Source organism: Amborella trichopoda, chromosome 4 (assembly GCF_054954075.1).
Source record: "Amborella trichopoda isolate Santa Cruz 75 chromosome 4, AtrichopodaSantaCruz75HAP2 v2.0, whole genome shotgun sequence".
NCBI lineage: Eukaryota > Viridiplantae > Streptophyta > Magnoliopsida > Amborellales > Amborellaceae > Amborella > Amborella trichopoda.
The window spans coordinates 10683272-10700532 of record NC_142339.1 but is presented as its reverse complement, the minus strand read 5'-3'; positions in this window follow the sequence as shown (position 1 = coordinate 10700532).

Here is a 17261-nt window from a genome sequence, read left to right as displayed (position 1 = left end):
GTATACGATACGACCATTTACTTTTGACACAACATGGTCACAAGTACTTACAATTATCCAATGTGAAGTTTGATAGCTTGGATGTGTCACAAAGTTCGAAAAAATTTCTTTTAAAGTATGAACTTGGTCAATGGAATAATTGCATCGACCCAATTTCACATCCAATGGTCAAGATTAATGTCTCATCTTGTATTCGTCATCATCATAATCATTTTTCAACTATTTGAGATTGGCTACATGAATTCTGGTTGGGTATTTTGCTCTATCAAAGGCCAAACTCTGAGTTATGCCATAAGTCACTGTATCTTTTTCTACTACTTGTAACCATGTCATTTTTGGCCTACCTATTGCCCTTTTTTAGCTTTCCACTCGAACCAACTCGTACTTCTTAACAAGCGTTGTATTGGGCAAGCGATGCACATGGCCAACATAACTACGTCGTACTTTATCGGATCTTATCACCTATTGGAGTCACATTTAAGTTCTCCCTAATGTATTCATTTCGAATTTTATCCATTCTTGTCTTTCCACTCATCCAGCTCAACATCCTCATCTCAACTATACTCATCTTATGGGTATATTATTTCTTGACTGCCCAGCATTATGTGTGTATGGCCATGAGGCCTTTAAACGTGCTATTTTTCTCTCTCTTATAATTTAATGCTTATCACTAAAATAGGGAGGCTTCTTAGAGAGAGAAAGTACCGTTATCTAATGGGTAGAAAATAACCACCCACCTTCCAATATTACAGGGCCACGTTTCTCAGAGATTTTAAGAACTCAGCCGAACGTTGGAGAATGGCCTCCTTCCATCCCTCTTTAAGAAGGGTTTCATGCCCATGAAGAGGAAGACCACATAATCAATTTGCGTTCTCATTGTTCTGGGAAAGGGCCTGATCTTTGCAATCCCAACTCTCACGATGTTGCCAATAATCCTAAGAGAGGGTTTCATCTCTTCCCTAATAATCCAACATTGGTATCAGAGTGGGTTGCGGAAGTGTGGTGGGCTCATAACCTACAGTTCCTAGTTTCCATTATTTATTTATTTATTATTTGATTCTTTCTCTCTTCATATTATTTTCATGTTTAATTTGTGTTCATCGATTATCATGTTTAAAATTTTCATATGTTTATAGATCTACTTGATTTTAACCATGTTTTGAGTTTAAAATTTTATTATTAGATTTGAAAATAGATTTTGAGATAATCCTAATAATATTTTACATCAAAATTATATGTTACGATCAAATTGGAAAGTGCGCCTTAATTGGATTGTTTAAGGTTGCAACATTATGAAAACCACACCCTCTATATATATATATATATATATATATATATATATATATATATATAGGAAAACGTTTATATAAGGATGCAACCTTATAATGTAGAACTACGGATGCCCCTCGAAAATCCATCTGAAAATGTAGTTTTAGTGTTGAAATACCATTTGATTGATCATCTCGATAACGAGATGTATGACTATGAAAAATAAAAAGATTTTAAGTCTCAGAAATAGTGCATTTTACAACACATTATCTACACCATCCATTTTCAAGATTTTCTTAAGTTTATAGATCTACTTAATTTTAACCCTATTTGAAATTTAAAATTTTATAACTAGATATAAAAATATATTTTGAGATAATCCTAAGAACATTTTACAGCAAAATTGTATACCATGATAAAATTTAGAGGTGCACCTTACCTCTACACCTACGGATGCATCCGTATGCCAACAGCACCCATATATTATATATATATATATATATATATATATATATATACATGAGCAATGATTTCATGCAACGGTTGTATAGTAATATGATACAACAACCTTTAAAAACCATGTTATATTCATTTTTTTGATCCAAAATTTGAAATATACACTCTTTTCATTCTAATGAGCAATCACAAAAAAGAAAAAAAGAAAAATTTAAAAATACAACTTAAAAAGTATTTTTTAGCCCAATTAACATAGGTCGTTCATTTTGGTGAAATGCTTCGATCGAGGCCTTAGAAGGATTTTTTCATTTCCAATTTTTTTGGATGGCTTTATTATCATTGGGTTTATAAAATCTAAGATCTTTAAATTCTCCAAATGAATATCTAGATTCGTTTTTAGAGGGGACTAATTTTGACTATGTCTAGGGTACAAATTGAACGTTTTTTGTTTTTAGGATTGATTTTGAGATGAAGAGAGTGTGTGTGCAAACTTTTGGGTCATACAAATACCACAAACATGGTTTTCTAAAAAGTTGTTTCTCCTTAGGAAATGACAAGAGATGCAAAACTCTAATCTCAGTTTAATGTTTCTCTTCCACCAAGCAATACATCTGTTGGAGGAAAATCTTAGCTCCAGCCCAAGCGCACTCCGCTTTTTGAAAAGGAGATGGAGGCTATAATGTTGGGCGGCTGTTTCTAGAGAGAGAGTGAGAGAGAGAGGGGCATGTTTGTCGATCACACACAAGTATACAGAGAAGAAAACAAAAGGAAAAAGGTGTCATTGATCTCTTTCATAAAGGGGAAAGAAAAAAAATGTTAGAAGTTGCAGAGTTTAACCAAGAAGCAGCTTCGAAAAGCGATACAAGAAGATAGAGAACACGCATAGACATATCCTTATTTGTGGGTTTCATATAATGTTGTCTATGGAGGATTGGACGTGTATCTGACTTACAGATGGACAAAGCTCAGGAAAACAGAGGCTAGGGTTAGGGTTTTGCAAGAGAGGCTTAGAATGCTCTGATACCATGTTAGTTTAGGAGAATCGATCTGTTCATTCATTGATCCAAAAGAGGATAATTATTCATGCCAAATGAGATCCTTTGATTGTAGGGATTTACAATTTGAAAAAAAACCATCTAACAACTAATAAAACCCTCTAGTAGAGGGACATGGAAAAGCAGATGATGATGGGGGTAAAGTTTAAGACAGAGTCACGACTGTATTGAGAGAGAGAGAGAGTTGAAGGTTTTTGTAAGCAATGCACCAGTGAAGGGACATGGCTTGTTTGCAAATAACCTAAACAATGTCATTTCTTTTTATTAAATAAGCCATGTCCCTTCATTGGTGCATTGCTTACAAAAACCTTCAACTCTCTCTCTCAATACACTGTCTTAAACTTTACCCATCGTCATCTGCTTCTCTCTGTCCCTTCGTTAGACGGTTTTATTATTTGTTAAATGGTTTTTATTTCAAATTGTAATCCCTACAATTAAGGGATCTCATTCGACATGTATAATTATTCTCTTTTGGATCAATGAATGAACAGATCGATTCTCCTAAACTAAGATGGTATCAGAGCATTCTAAGCCTCTCTTGCAAAACCCTAACCATAGCCTCTGTTTTCCTGAGCTTGGTCCATCTGGAAGTCAGGTACCTCCATAGACGACAATATATGAAGCCCACAAAACAAATAAGGATACGTCTATGCGTGATCTCTATCTTCTTGTATCGCTCTTCCACGCCGCTTCTTGGTTAAACTCTGCAACTTCTAACATTTGTTTTCTTTCCCCTTTATGAAAGAGATCAATGACACCCTTTTCCTTTTGTTTTCTTCTCTGCGTACTTGGGTGTGATGGACAAACATGCCCCTCTCTCTCTCTCACTCTCTCTCTAGAAACAACCGCCCAACATTATAGCCTCTATCTCCTTTTTCAGAAAGCGGAGTGCGCTTGGGCTGGAGTGAAGATTTTCCTCCAACAGATGTATTGCTTGGTGCAAGAGAAACATTAAATGGAGATGAGAGTTTTGCATCTTGTGACATAAGGAGAAACAACTTTTTTCTGGAGGATCCACTCACCTGCTTCTCCTCCATAGCACAATTGCCAACAACAACCCCCATGCAGAGAACCTTCTTAAGTCGGAATTCGACAATGGCCTTTGTCTCATTCACGTTTGCTTCCAGTGATTGCTGGTGAGAAACCAGAGTAGGAAACTTCCCAGCCTTGTTGAGACCAAGACCCAAAAGCCTTGGGTTCTGCTTGATGACTGCTTCTGATGAAAGAAAGGCGTATTTCTTGTCTCTTCAACATGTTGAGCAGCTTACTCATGGCAGCAACTCTGGAATTCCCTTCTGGCTCTAACAAAGGGCAATCGGGAAGTTTCCCCTTCCCGTATTTGAGATGTAGAGTAGCGTTTAGAGGAGATAAAGTAGGGTCTTATTGGGGTTTTCGAGTGCCTTTGTGCCATCTCTCTCCCTCTCCTTCTCTCTCGAAATTCTCCTGCGCATGTCCTTTGGCGTGACTGTGCCTCCATGTGAGACGTTGAAGTCTCCAATAATGAAAAGCAAGAAGCTTCTATGAGAAGGACCGGAAAACACTTGTTCTGGTGATTTCACAACGACACCAGAAAGGATTTGATATTCCTGCTACTTGTAATCCATTGATGCAGTTCTGTCAAATTTTTGCCGAAATGTTTTTGCTGGAAACAATCTCTCTTTTTGTCTGTATTTTTGCTGACATATTTTCCCTCCTTCTCTCTCTCTATGAAGCCATGTTTTAGGGTGTGTGCAGAGAATTCAAAAAACACATGACAATGTCAGTGAGTCAATAAACGCTTTGCCTGATAGATGCTAAGAGAGAGAGAGAAAAGACGATGGTAAAAGTGAGAGAGAAAGAGGGCCTCTTATTTCAAAATCTATTTGGAGCTTTAAAATTCCCTAAAATAGTGTTAAACAGGTCTAAGAGTCCGGTCCCATGGGCTACTTCATGTCCCTTTGCCTCTATGTCATTCTATAAATTGAAGGCAAGGCCCAGGCCCAAGACAGAGCAATACATCTCATTGCTTTTGTGTGTGAGAGAGAGAGTATGGAGTCTGCAAGGGTACACAAACCTCAAGCCCTATGTCTCCCGTTTCCCTATTAAGGCCATATTAACCCATGCTGCACCTTGCTAAGCTTCTCCATGCTAGAGGCTTTTACATTACTTTCGTTAACACTAATTTTAACCACAAGCGTGTAACTAGATCAGGAGGAGCCATGGCATTGAAGCATTTAGAGGATTTCAAGCTGGAATCGATCCCCGATGGCTTGCCATTGGAGCATGGTCGGGATGTTCTGAGCCTTTGTGATGCAACAGGGAAGTATTTCTCGAGTCCTTTCTGGGATTTGGTTTCAAAACTCAATGGCTCTATACAAGTCCCTCGGCTTACAGCATAGTAAGAGCTAGGGATCCCAGGGATTTCTTTGTGCGGGACAAGTAGTTGTGCATTCTGGGGTTTCTTGCACTACCACAAGCTCATCGAAAGAGGAATTGTGACATTCAAAGGTCTCTCTTGAAAGAAAGATCTAGGTAATTTTTTGCTGGGGAAATACAATTTTTTTTTTTTTTTAATAATAATCACTTGTTTTTTTAATAATAATCACCCTTTATAATTTTGGGAACAAAATCATTCACAGGTGGTCATTTTACAAACAATAGAAATTCCAAAAATAAATGAGACATCATTAAAATAAATCTCAACTACTTGATGTCATTCATACTACCTAATACAAACAATTAAAAGAACAAACAATTAAAAGAAAAGATGCCGGAGATTACCTCAACCGGGCTTTTTACACCACACACGAGTCACCACATCCAATGGCCCGGGATCAGCAGTCTAGCTTCAATCTCGAACCGGGAAAGCTAATTTCGGCCAAACTAGGTAATCACCTTTAAATCTCTACAAAACCCTAACTACAAAATAATTAGGCTCAAACCCCAATTTTCCCAATCCTTAGATTAGATCTTGAGAGAGAGAGAAAGTCTCGATGTTGGGGCGTGCCCTTAGGGTCTTTTTAGGAGAGAGAGTAGAGAGAGAAAAATAGAGAGTAGAGAGAGAGGCATGGCCCCTAGGGAAGAGAGAGAGAGTTTATGGGAGAGAGAGAGAGGTATGTAGAAAAGGGTGGAGAGCACCACTATTTATAGTAAAATTTAGGTTTAGGGTTTCTTTAAGGTTTCCCAGAGTTTGCCTCTTTCTTGAGATTGAATATGGACCGTTGATCAATGTGACTTGTGGGATGAGAGATCTGAGCCATCCATTCTTTAGATGGACCATCAACATTATGGAAGGTGCATGAACCATTATCTCCCTTTCCTTAAACCATTTTCCCATCAATATATTTAAAAAAATTAAATCCATTAAAGATGTAGTGCATACCATAAATTGTATATTCCATCTCATATTTTCTATAAGAATATTTCAATAATAGCAAGTCAAGAAATTCCTTCAATAATCAAGATAAGATATGGTCAATATTTCCTAATCAATATTTGACCATATGCTACTAGATATAATTACCATATTTAACAAACTTGTAGACAAAGCAACAAGAGAAGGTATCCAAGGGTGGGGCGTGCCACCCATGTATGGTGTGTGGGGCCCCACCTAATACCCACATGGTTGACCCATATGCACTATGGGCCCCAATGTATTTTTTAATAAATATTTTAAAATTAAAAGAAAAGATGCCGGAGATTACCTCAACTGGGTTTTTTACACCCCACACCGAGTCACCACATCCAATGGCGCGGGATCAGAAGTCTAGCTTCAATCTTGAATCTGGAAAGCTAATTTCGGCCAAACTAGGTAATCACCCTTAAAATCTACAAAACCCTAACTACAAAATAATTAGGCTCAAACACTAATTTTCCTAACCTTTAGATTACATCTTGAGAGAGAGTGTGTGTAATAATCCTAAAATTTCAAAAATAAAAATATTAATAATAATAATAAACATTTAATAAGTGATGGTCCATATGAGCATGATGGTCCTTAGGGACCATCACTACTTTCAAAAGCTTTTACCTTCATTTGGTTTAAGCTTTTGCTGCCTTGCCACGTCCTTTAATGGATGCGGTTTTCAGGTGTTAAAGGCGGTCAAATACGCAACACCTCATACATGAGATGGAGCCGTTTTAAAGAAATTAAATAGGATAAAAGGTAAGACGTCGCCTAACAACTCCTTTCTCACTCTCCCTCTTACAAACACAGTGAGCTCCTCTCTCTAGCCTAATTTTTATCGGAAGCTCCTGCCTAAACATTTTAGATAAGTGATTTCATTATCTTGAAAAATAATCGATTCTTTTTAAAAATGAAATGAAATAATTACTTTTGCTTATTTTCTTGAATTTTAGGCGCGATACATTTTATGCGCAAGCGACCTCATTATTTTGAAAAATAATTTTTTTAATAAAATTGTGATATTTTATCTATGTTAGAAATTTTAAATGCTGTAAATTCTTAGAAAGAAATTTATTTATTTTTCTTGTCTATTGTTAGAAAATTTTAGATACTCTAAAATTATTAGAAATAAATGTGATATTTCTGCTTTTAGTAAAATTGTGAGATTTCTTTCTACTATTTTTGAATATTTAGACATTGTAAATTTCATGTGCAATTGAATGCCTTATTACTTGAAAACTGATATTTTTGCAATTGACTATAGCATTGTCTGTGAAATGTTTATTTGGGAATTGACATCCCATAAATTGTGATAATTCTGTATTCTTGAATTTCTATAAGATTTTTTCTATACATATTAGATTGGCAATTATGCTAGAATGTCTTTACGAACTGCTACCTTTCGAAATTTGTGCCCAAAATATTTGACTGGTTATTTTTGAAATGTTATTAAAAGTGACTGTTATTAATGGTTTCAGTGAAATTCATATTAATAATTTTAGTGATATGTTGAGTACATGATATTGTTGCTTTTGAATGTTTAAAGAGATTTTGAAATACTTTAAGTTTGCAAATAGACTCATCCGGTTTCCCGGTGAGGTATAAGTAGACATATCTGGTACGCCGGTAGGGATTAAGTGGACTTATTCGGTACGCCGGTGAGGTATAAGTGGATCTGCAGGGACTAAGTGGATCTATCTGGGACGTCGATAGGGATTAAGTGGACCTATCAGGACGCTGATGGGGTATATAGGTGATGTACTCGGGACGCCAGTAGGGTAATTTGTGAAATCTTTTGAATTATACACTAACGTTAAAATATTATACACATTTCAATTATTCGAATTATACTTAATTATGCATTTTTAAAAGTGAAACTGTTGATGCATTTATGTTAATAGATCGCCGTTTAGAAAATGATGATATCTTTCAACCATGATTATTTTTAAGATTTTGATGATCACTTACTGAGTAGCCAAACTCATCAATTTATGGTAAACATTTTTTGCAGGATAACTGCGGTTTCATTTTGAGTAATATCAGTATTGTAAATTCTTGAGGCGTGACAATTATGGTATCAGAGCGATAGGTTTAAGATTATTAAGAAATTTAAAAAGAATGTACTTAAAATCACATTTATTATGTGTACAGACCGGGACGAAGTCAAGATCCAAAATTGCTGAAGCTAATATGGAAGGAATTCATAAAGCTTTGGAAAATATGGTTGCTCTAATGCAACATCAGATGGAAAACAACAATCCACCCAGGCAGTCAGTTACAGGAAATGGTCAGAGTAATATCGAACAATTTAAGAAATTGAACCCAACTTCTTTTAAGGGTGCTGTAAACCCACTGGTAGCCGAGGGATGGATTATGCAATTAGAGAAAATATTCGAGGTAATGGAATGTCTTGATGATAAGAAGGTGGCCTTGGTAGTTTTTAACATTGGTGGCGAATGGCAAAAGGAGTATTGGTCAAAAAAAATAAACCTTTGACTTGAGAAGTATTTTTAGAGGCATTTAATGAAAAGTAATTCCCAGATTTTATTCGAGACAAAAAAGACATGGAATTTCTAGAATTAATCCAAGAAAACCGGACAGTAGCACAGTACGAGGCCAAGTTTACTGAATTGGCCAGGTTTGTACCACATATGATTAACAATGAGGCAAGAAAGGTGAAAAAATTTGAAAGGGATCTCAGACCAGCTATTAGAAGCAGAATATCAGTATTAAAATTTAAAACTTATGCTGAAATTGTGGATCGAGCCCCAATTGTCGAAAAAGATTACGAAGATTACCAAAAGATGAAAAATCAGAAAAGTCAAGTTAGACCTACACCATCTAATCGACAACAATTTGAAAGGGCAAACAAGAAGCCAAGGTCCTTGCCACTTCAAAGCCCAATAGAACCTTGTAAAAAATGTGGGAAAAAGCATGGATCGAGCCCTTGTTATTAGAATACTGGAGCCTGTTTTAAATGTGGAAAATTGGGGCACCAGATTAGATAATGTCCTAGCTTACAGGTGCAACAGCTTCCAAAGCAGGGAGAGATAGGTCAAAAGCCTTAGATGAAGGGAAACGTATTTGCGATCACCCAGCAAGACGCTCAGGCCTCAAAATCAGTGATCCAAGGTATTCTTATTATCTTTAAAAAAGTAGCTCTGGATCTACTCATTCATTTGTGTCGTCACACTTTGCATGCCACTTAAAGGTAGAACCAGAACAATTAGAATATATTCTAAAGGTAGCCACACCTATGGGAAATTCATCTGACACTAATATAGTATACAAATCCTATGTAATAAAGATAGAAGAAAAGGAACTGTTGGTTGATTTAATGCTCCTAGAAATTCAATATTTTGATGTAATCTTAGGCATGAATTGGCTTTCTGCATACCGTGCAAGTATTGATTGTTACAAGAAAATAGTTACCTTTAGTATTTCGAATCAACCAGTATTTTACTTCAATGGTATCAAAGAAGACTCCCCATCATATTTAATCTCCGGTATTCGAGCAAATCGCCTCCTTCGAAAAGGGTGTCAAGGCTTTCTTGCCTATATTAAAGAAGATAGAAAGAAAGAGATAAATTTGGATACCACTCCGGTTATCCGACAATTTCTCGACGTTTTCCTTGAAGAATTGCCAGGATTACCGCCTGACATGAAATTGAATTCTCTATTGAATTATTGCCAGGGGTAGCCCCAATTTTTAAGGCACCTTACAGAATGGCACCTGCAGAACTTAAGGAACTTAAACAACAATTGGAAGAATTATTAGATAAAGGTTTTATCAAGCCCAGTGTGTCACCTTGGGGTGCTCCAATATTGTTTGTTAAAAAGAAAGATGGGACCATGAGATTGTGTAGCGATTATAGACAGTTGAACCAAGTGATAGTCAAAAATAAGTATCCATTACCGAGAATTGATGATTTATTTGATAAATTACAAGGATCACAAGTGTTTTAAAAAATTGATCTTAGATCTGGATACCATCAGCTTAAGATTAAAAGTGAAGATGTTCCCAAAACAGTTTTTAGAACAAGGTATGGCTATTATGAATTTTTAGTCATGCATTTAGGATTAACCAATGCACCGACTGCATTTATAGATTTGATGAGCAGTATGTACGAATGGTATTGTAAATATTAAGAGAAAAGATATTGTATGCCAAACTTAGCAAATGTGAATTTTGGCTTGAATAAGTGACATTTTTAGGACATGTCATATCAAAGGAAGGTCTATCAATTGATCCTGCAAAGGTTGAACCATTGTTAATTGGAAACAATCAGGTAATGTGATTGAAGTTCGAAGCTTTCTGGGATTGGCAAGATATTACAGAAAATTTGTAGAAGGATTTTCTCGAATCGCAACCCCATTGACTTGATTGACACAGAAAAATATCAAATTTGATTGGACAAGTGAATGTGAGGAAAGTTTTCAAAAACTAAAAGTTCGATTAACTTCGGCACCTATTTTAACAAGTCCTGAGGGGAGTGGGGGATTTGTGATTTATAGTGATGCTTCACATTTAGGCTGTGTATTAATACAATATGGGAAAGTAGTGGCATATGCATCCTGACAGTTGAAAGAATATGAGAAAAAATATCCAATTCATGACTTAAAGCTGCTGCAATAGTAGTCGTTTTGAAAATGTTGAGGCATTATCTATATGGTGAGCAATTCGAAATATACACGGATCATAAAAGCTTAAAATACCTCTTCTCTCAGACGGATTTAAATATGCGACAGATAAGATGGATGGATTTCTTAAAAAATTATGATTGTACAATCCATTATCACTCAGGAAAAGCTAACGTTGTGGCTGACGCTCTTAGTAGAAAATCTACGGGAGTTTTAGCTCATCTAATGATCTAAGAAATGAGATTGTTAGAGGAAATAATGGATTGGCATCCGGCTTCGTCTATTAATGGTGTGGTAAGTGTGATTGCCAACATTAAGGCAGAACCCCCAATTAATCCAATAGATTCGATCGGCTCAAAGTTAGGAAAGAGAGACGAATTCTCTATATATGATGAGGATTTGTTAATATTCAAAGGTCGGGTTTGTGGCCCAAATGATAAGAGTGTGAAGAAAGCTATCTTAGAAGAAGCACATCACTCTCGTTATACGATACATCCCGGAAGTATTAAAATATAACAGGACTTGAAGAAAACCTTTCGGTAGAATAATATGAAAAGAGGTAGCACTATTTGTGCCTAAGTGCTTAACATGCCAGTAAGTAAAAGCTGAGCATCAAAGGCCCGCTGGGTTATTGCAGCCTTTACCCGTGTCAGAGTAGAAGTGGGAGCACATATCTATGGATTTTGTCTCAGGCTTGCCTAGAATAAATTCAGGACATGATAGCATTTGGGTCATTGTGGACCGGCTGACCAAAGCTGCCAACTTTTTACCGATTCGCATGACTTACACTTTGGATCGACTGGCCCATTTGTAGATTGAGGAAATAGTGCGGTTGCATGGAGTTCCGGTCAGTATTGTACTCGGTTTACTTCTAAATTTTGGGCTAGGCTACAGTCAGCCATGGGGACGAAACTCACCTTTAGCACTGCCTTTCACCCCCAAACTGAAGGACAATCGGAGAGGACCATCCAAACTTTGGAAGATATGCCGAGGGCCTATGTCATTGACTTTACAGGAAGCTGGGATGACCATTTACCCATGATTGAGTTTGCTTATAATAATAGCTTCCAAGCCAGTATTCAGATGGAACTATATGAAGCCCTGTATGGAAGGAAATGCATGTCACCCATCTGTTGGGATGAGGTTGGTGAAAAAGAGCTTTTGGAGTCAGAAATTGTCCAGGTAACCACAGATAAGATAACATTAATTCGAGAAAGGCTCAGGACAACTCAGAGTCGACAAAAGAGGTATGCCGATAACCGACGGAGAGAACTTGAATTTGAGGAAGGTGATCGAGTTTTCCTAAAGATCTCACCAATAAAAGGCATTATGAGATTCAGCAAGAAAGGAAAGCTGAGCCCAAGTTACATCGGACCATTTGAACTCCTGGAAAGAATCGGAGGTGTCGCTTATAGACTTGTCTTACCACCCGAATTGGCAAACGTCCATAATGTTTTCCATGTATCATCACTACGAAAATATCAGCCCGACCCATCCCATATCTTAAAATATGAATCTTTACCGATCAGGAAGGACCTATCCTTCATTGAACAATCAATTTTGATACTGGATAGGAGGGTACAAGTGTTGCGCAACAAGGAGATTCCTTTAGTCCGTATATTATGGCAGTACTATTCAAAAGAGAAGTCAACTTGGGAACGAGAAGACGAAATTAGAGAAAAATATCCTTAGCTTTTTCGGTAATCAGGTACACAAATTTAGATGACTAAATTTCTTTAAAGGGAGGAAGAATGTAATAATTCTAAAATTTCAAAAAAAAAAAAACAAAAAAGAAACTTTTAATAAGTGATTATCCATATGAGCATGATAGTCCTTAGGGACCATCACTACTTTCAAAAGCTTTTACCTTCATTTGGTTTAAGCTTTTTCTGCCTGACCACGTCCTTTAGTGGACGTGGTTTTCAGGTGTTAAAGGCGGTCAAATACGCGACACCTCATACATGAGATGGAGGCGTTTTAAAGAAATTAAATAGGAGGAAAGGTAAGACGTCGCCTAACAACTCCTTTCTCGCTCTCCCTTATACAAACACAGAGAGCTCCTCTCTCTAGCCGAATGTTTATCAAAAGCCCCTTCTCAAATATTTTAGGTAAGTGACTTCATTATCTTGAGAAATAATCGGTTCTTTTTAAAAATAAAATTAAATAATTACTTCTGCTTATTTTCATGAATTTTAGGCGCGATAAATTTTATGCGCAAGCGACCTCATTATTTTGATAAATAATCTTTTTAATAAAATTGTGATATTGTATCTATGTTAGAAATTTTAAATGTTGTAAGTTCTTAGAAATAAATTTATTTATTTTTCTTGTCTATTGTTAGATAATTTTAGATATTGTAAAATTATTAGAAATAAATGTGATATATTTTCTTTTAGAAAAATTGTGAGATTTCTTTCTACTGTTTTTTAATATTTAGACATTGTAAATTTCATGTGCAAATGACTGCCTATTTATTTGAAAACTGATATTTTTGCAATTGACTATAGCATTGTCTGTAAAATGTTTATTTGCGAATTGACATCCCATAAATTGTGATAATTCCGTATTCTTGAATTTCTATAAGAGTTTTTCTATACATATTAGATTGACAATTATGCTAGAATGTCTTTACGAACTGTTACCTTTCTAAATTTGAGCCCAAAATATTTGACTGGTTATTTTTGAAATGTTATTGAAAGTGACTGTTATTAATGGTTTCAGTGAAATTCATATTAATAATTTCAGTGATATGTTGAGTACATGATATTGCTGCTTTCGAATGTTTAAAGAGATTTAAAAATACTTTAAGTATACAAGCGGACTTATCCGGTTCGTCGGTGAGTATAAGTGGAGTTATCCTGTATGCCGGTAGGGATTAAGTGGACTCATCCGATACATCGGTAACGTATAAGTGGACTTGCAGGGATTAAGCAGACCGATCAGGGATGCCGATAAGGATTAAGTGGACCCATCAGGACACTGATGGGGTATATAGGTGACTTACTTGGGATGCCAGTAGGGTAATTTATGAAATCTTTTGAATTATGCACTGACGTTAAAATGTTATACGCATTTCAATTATTCGAATTATACTTAATTATGCATTTTTTAAAGTGAAACTGTTGATGCATTTCTGTTAATAAAACTCCTTTTAGAAAATATTGATATCTTTCAACCATGATTATGTTTAGGATTTTGATGATCACTTACTGAGTAGCCAAACTCATCAAATTATGGTAAACAGGTTTTTCAGGATAACTGCGGCTTCATTTTGAGTGTTCGTCAGGATCAACTCTGAAATATATTATAGTTGTGATTAAACTTTCTTTTGTTACTTTGTAAGAATTCGCCATTGTAAATTTGTCCTAAAAAGAGATGTTTATATGTTTTGACTGTCACATCTCAGGAATATCAGTATTGTAAATTCTTGGGGCGTGACAGAGAGTCTCTATGATAGGGCGTGCCCCTTAGGGTCTTTTTGGGAGAGAGAGTAGAGAGAGAAAATCATAGAGTAGAGAGGGGCGTGTCCCCTAAGGAAGTGAGAGAGAGTTTATGGGAGAAAGAGAGAGAGAGTTTATGGGAGAGAGAGAGAGAGAGGTGTGTAGAGATGGGGGGAGAGCACCCCTATTTATAGTGAAATAGGTTTTGTTTCTTTAGCGTTTCTCGAAGTTTGTCTCTTTCTTGAAATTGAATATGGATCGTTGATCAATGTGACTTATAGGATGAGAGATCAGAGTCATCCACTCCATAGATGTGCCATCAACATTATGGAAGGTGCATGAACCATTTTCTCACTTTCTTTAAACCATTTTCCCATCAATATATTTAAATAAATTAAATCCATTAAAGATATAATGCATACCACAAATTGTATATTCCATTTCATATTTTCTATAAGAATACTTCAATAATATCAAGTCAAGATATTCCTTCAATAATCAAGATAAGATATGGTCAATATTTCCTAATCAATATTTGACCTTATGCTACAAGATATAGTTACCATTGTTAACAAACTTGAAGACAAAGCAACAAGAGAAGGTATCCAAGGGTGGGGCGTGCCACCAATGTATGGTATGTGGGGCCCCACCTAATACCCACAAGGTGGGCCCATGTACACTATGGGCCCCCATGTATTTTTTAATAAATATTTTAAAATTAAAAGAAAAGATGTCGGAGATTACCTCAACTGGGCGTTTTACACCCTACACTGAGTCACCACATCCAATGGTGCAGGATCAACAGTCTAGCTTCAATCTCGAACCGGGAAAGTTAATTTCGACCAAACTAGGTAATCACCCTTAAATCTTCACAAAACCTTAACTACAAAATAATTCGGCTCAAACTCTAATTTTTCCAACCCTTAAATTAGATCCTGAGAAAGACAGTCTCTATGTTAGGGCGTGCCCCCTAAGGTCTTTTTAGGAGAGAAAGTAGAGAGAGAAAATCAAAGAGTAGATAGAGGGGCGTGGCCCCTAGGGAAGAGAGAGAGAGAGTTTATGGGAGAGAGAGAGAGAGAGAGAGAGAGTTTATGGGAGAGAGAGAGGTGTGTAGAGATGAAGGGAGAGCACCCCTATTTATAGTGAAATTTAGGTTTAGGGTTTCTTTAAGGTTTCTCATAGTTTGCCTCTTTCTTGAGATTGAATATAGACCATTGATCAATGTGACTTGTGGGGTGAGAGATCTGAACCATCCATTCCATAGATGGACCATCAACATTATGGAAGGTGTATGAACCATTATCCCCCTTTCCTTAAACCATTTTTCTATCAATATATTTAAATAAATTAAATTCATTAAAGATATAGTGCATATCATAAATTGTATATTCCACCTCATATTTTCTATAAGAATATTTCAATAATATCAAGTCAAGATATTCCTTCAATAATCACGATAAGATATGGTCAATATTTCCTAATCAATATTTGACCATATGCTACAAGATATAGTTACCATATTTAACAAACTTGAAGACACAGCAACAAGAGACCGTATCCTAGGGTGGGGCGTGCCACCCAGGTATGGTATGTGGAGCCCCACCTAATACCCACATGGTGGGCCCATGTGCACTATGGGCCCCCATGTATTTTTTAATAAATATTTTAAAATTAAACAAAACGAATTTTAAAACATTATAACTTTGTAAATTAATAACTTTATTTTTATGAGTCCAAAAATAAGAAGTAAAATATCAAATGACTTATAAAAATTCAAATAATAAATCTAAAATAATTTAATAATAAAATGAACACAATTAAATTAATATGATGGGAAGTGGATCCATATGGTTCAGGAATTCAATCAACGATCACGGGGTACTCCACCTTCAACTGTGGACTACATACTACACTTGCTTTATCGAACCGACCCAGTGTTTCCCATGACTCACAGTTCATGTAGGGGCTCATTAGCGGGTCACTAAAGTTTGGTCGATGAGCCAAAGAATCGCAATCCCAGTCGGTGGATTACAAGTCCTCTCCTAGGGACAAGTCAAGGTCACCACGATCTGATGCGACCATAACTCTCGCGCATACATATGCTTTACCTAAAGGTGGATATCTCGCTTTCCCGAACGATCTATCTATATGCATGTTGTATAATGGAATAACGATGAGGTTTTGGCCCCCGTCTTTGTAGGCTTACCATCACACACAAGGGTCGCACAGTCCCTCAGCCTACTCATCTAGGCATAAGCTCCGACCTCATCAAGGGCTAACCCAAAAAATCTTCTCGGTTTATTTTTTATGCCCAGGTTCCTTGGGTTTTCCAACTGACTGACCTAGATCGTCAAGCACAGTCCGGTATCCGCAAATATCATTTGTTTGGTATGGTCTTCGAGGGACCACACTCCCACTGAATTTATATTCCACTATAATAAAGCCTTTAAAAGCCACATAAATCCAACATCTCTCACATACTCTCACTCTATCATTCATTGAGATCCTAGATACAAGAAATGCCCTTGAGAATGCTTATCTAAAAAGGCAACTGTAATTAGGCAACATCTATTTTGTGTTTGTGTTTGTGTGGCGCTTGAGAGAGAAAGGGAGTCTCAAATATAGGCGCCCTCTCTCTCTCACACACATTTTTTGTTTTCTTGTCATTCTTGTTTAGTTCACTACAAAAGAAAGGATACATCCTCACAATGATAGAGAACTGGCTGGAGCTTTTTTAAATAGTACCATCAAGCCCCATAGTACCATCAAGCCCCATAAATGATGTCTCGGACTCCAATTGCATAAAAAGGTAGGAGCCTAAATAGTCACTAATACACCAAAAAAAACAAAAATAAAAAAAAAATTCTCAGAAGGGCCATCCACCACTTCCTTAGAAGTTATGTCTCATACATGTTCCCCTTTAGAGTGCCTTGCTTGTGGCACATCCCACCATTATCTTTCCAAGCTTTTAGGGTATCCACTAAAATAATCGCTCAACATTGGATTTAAACACTT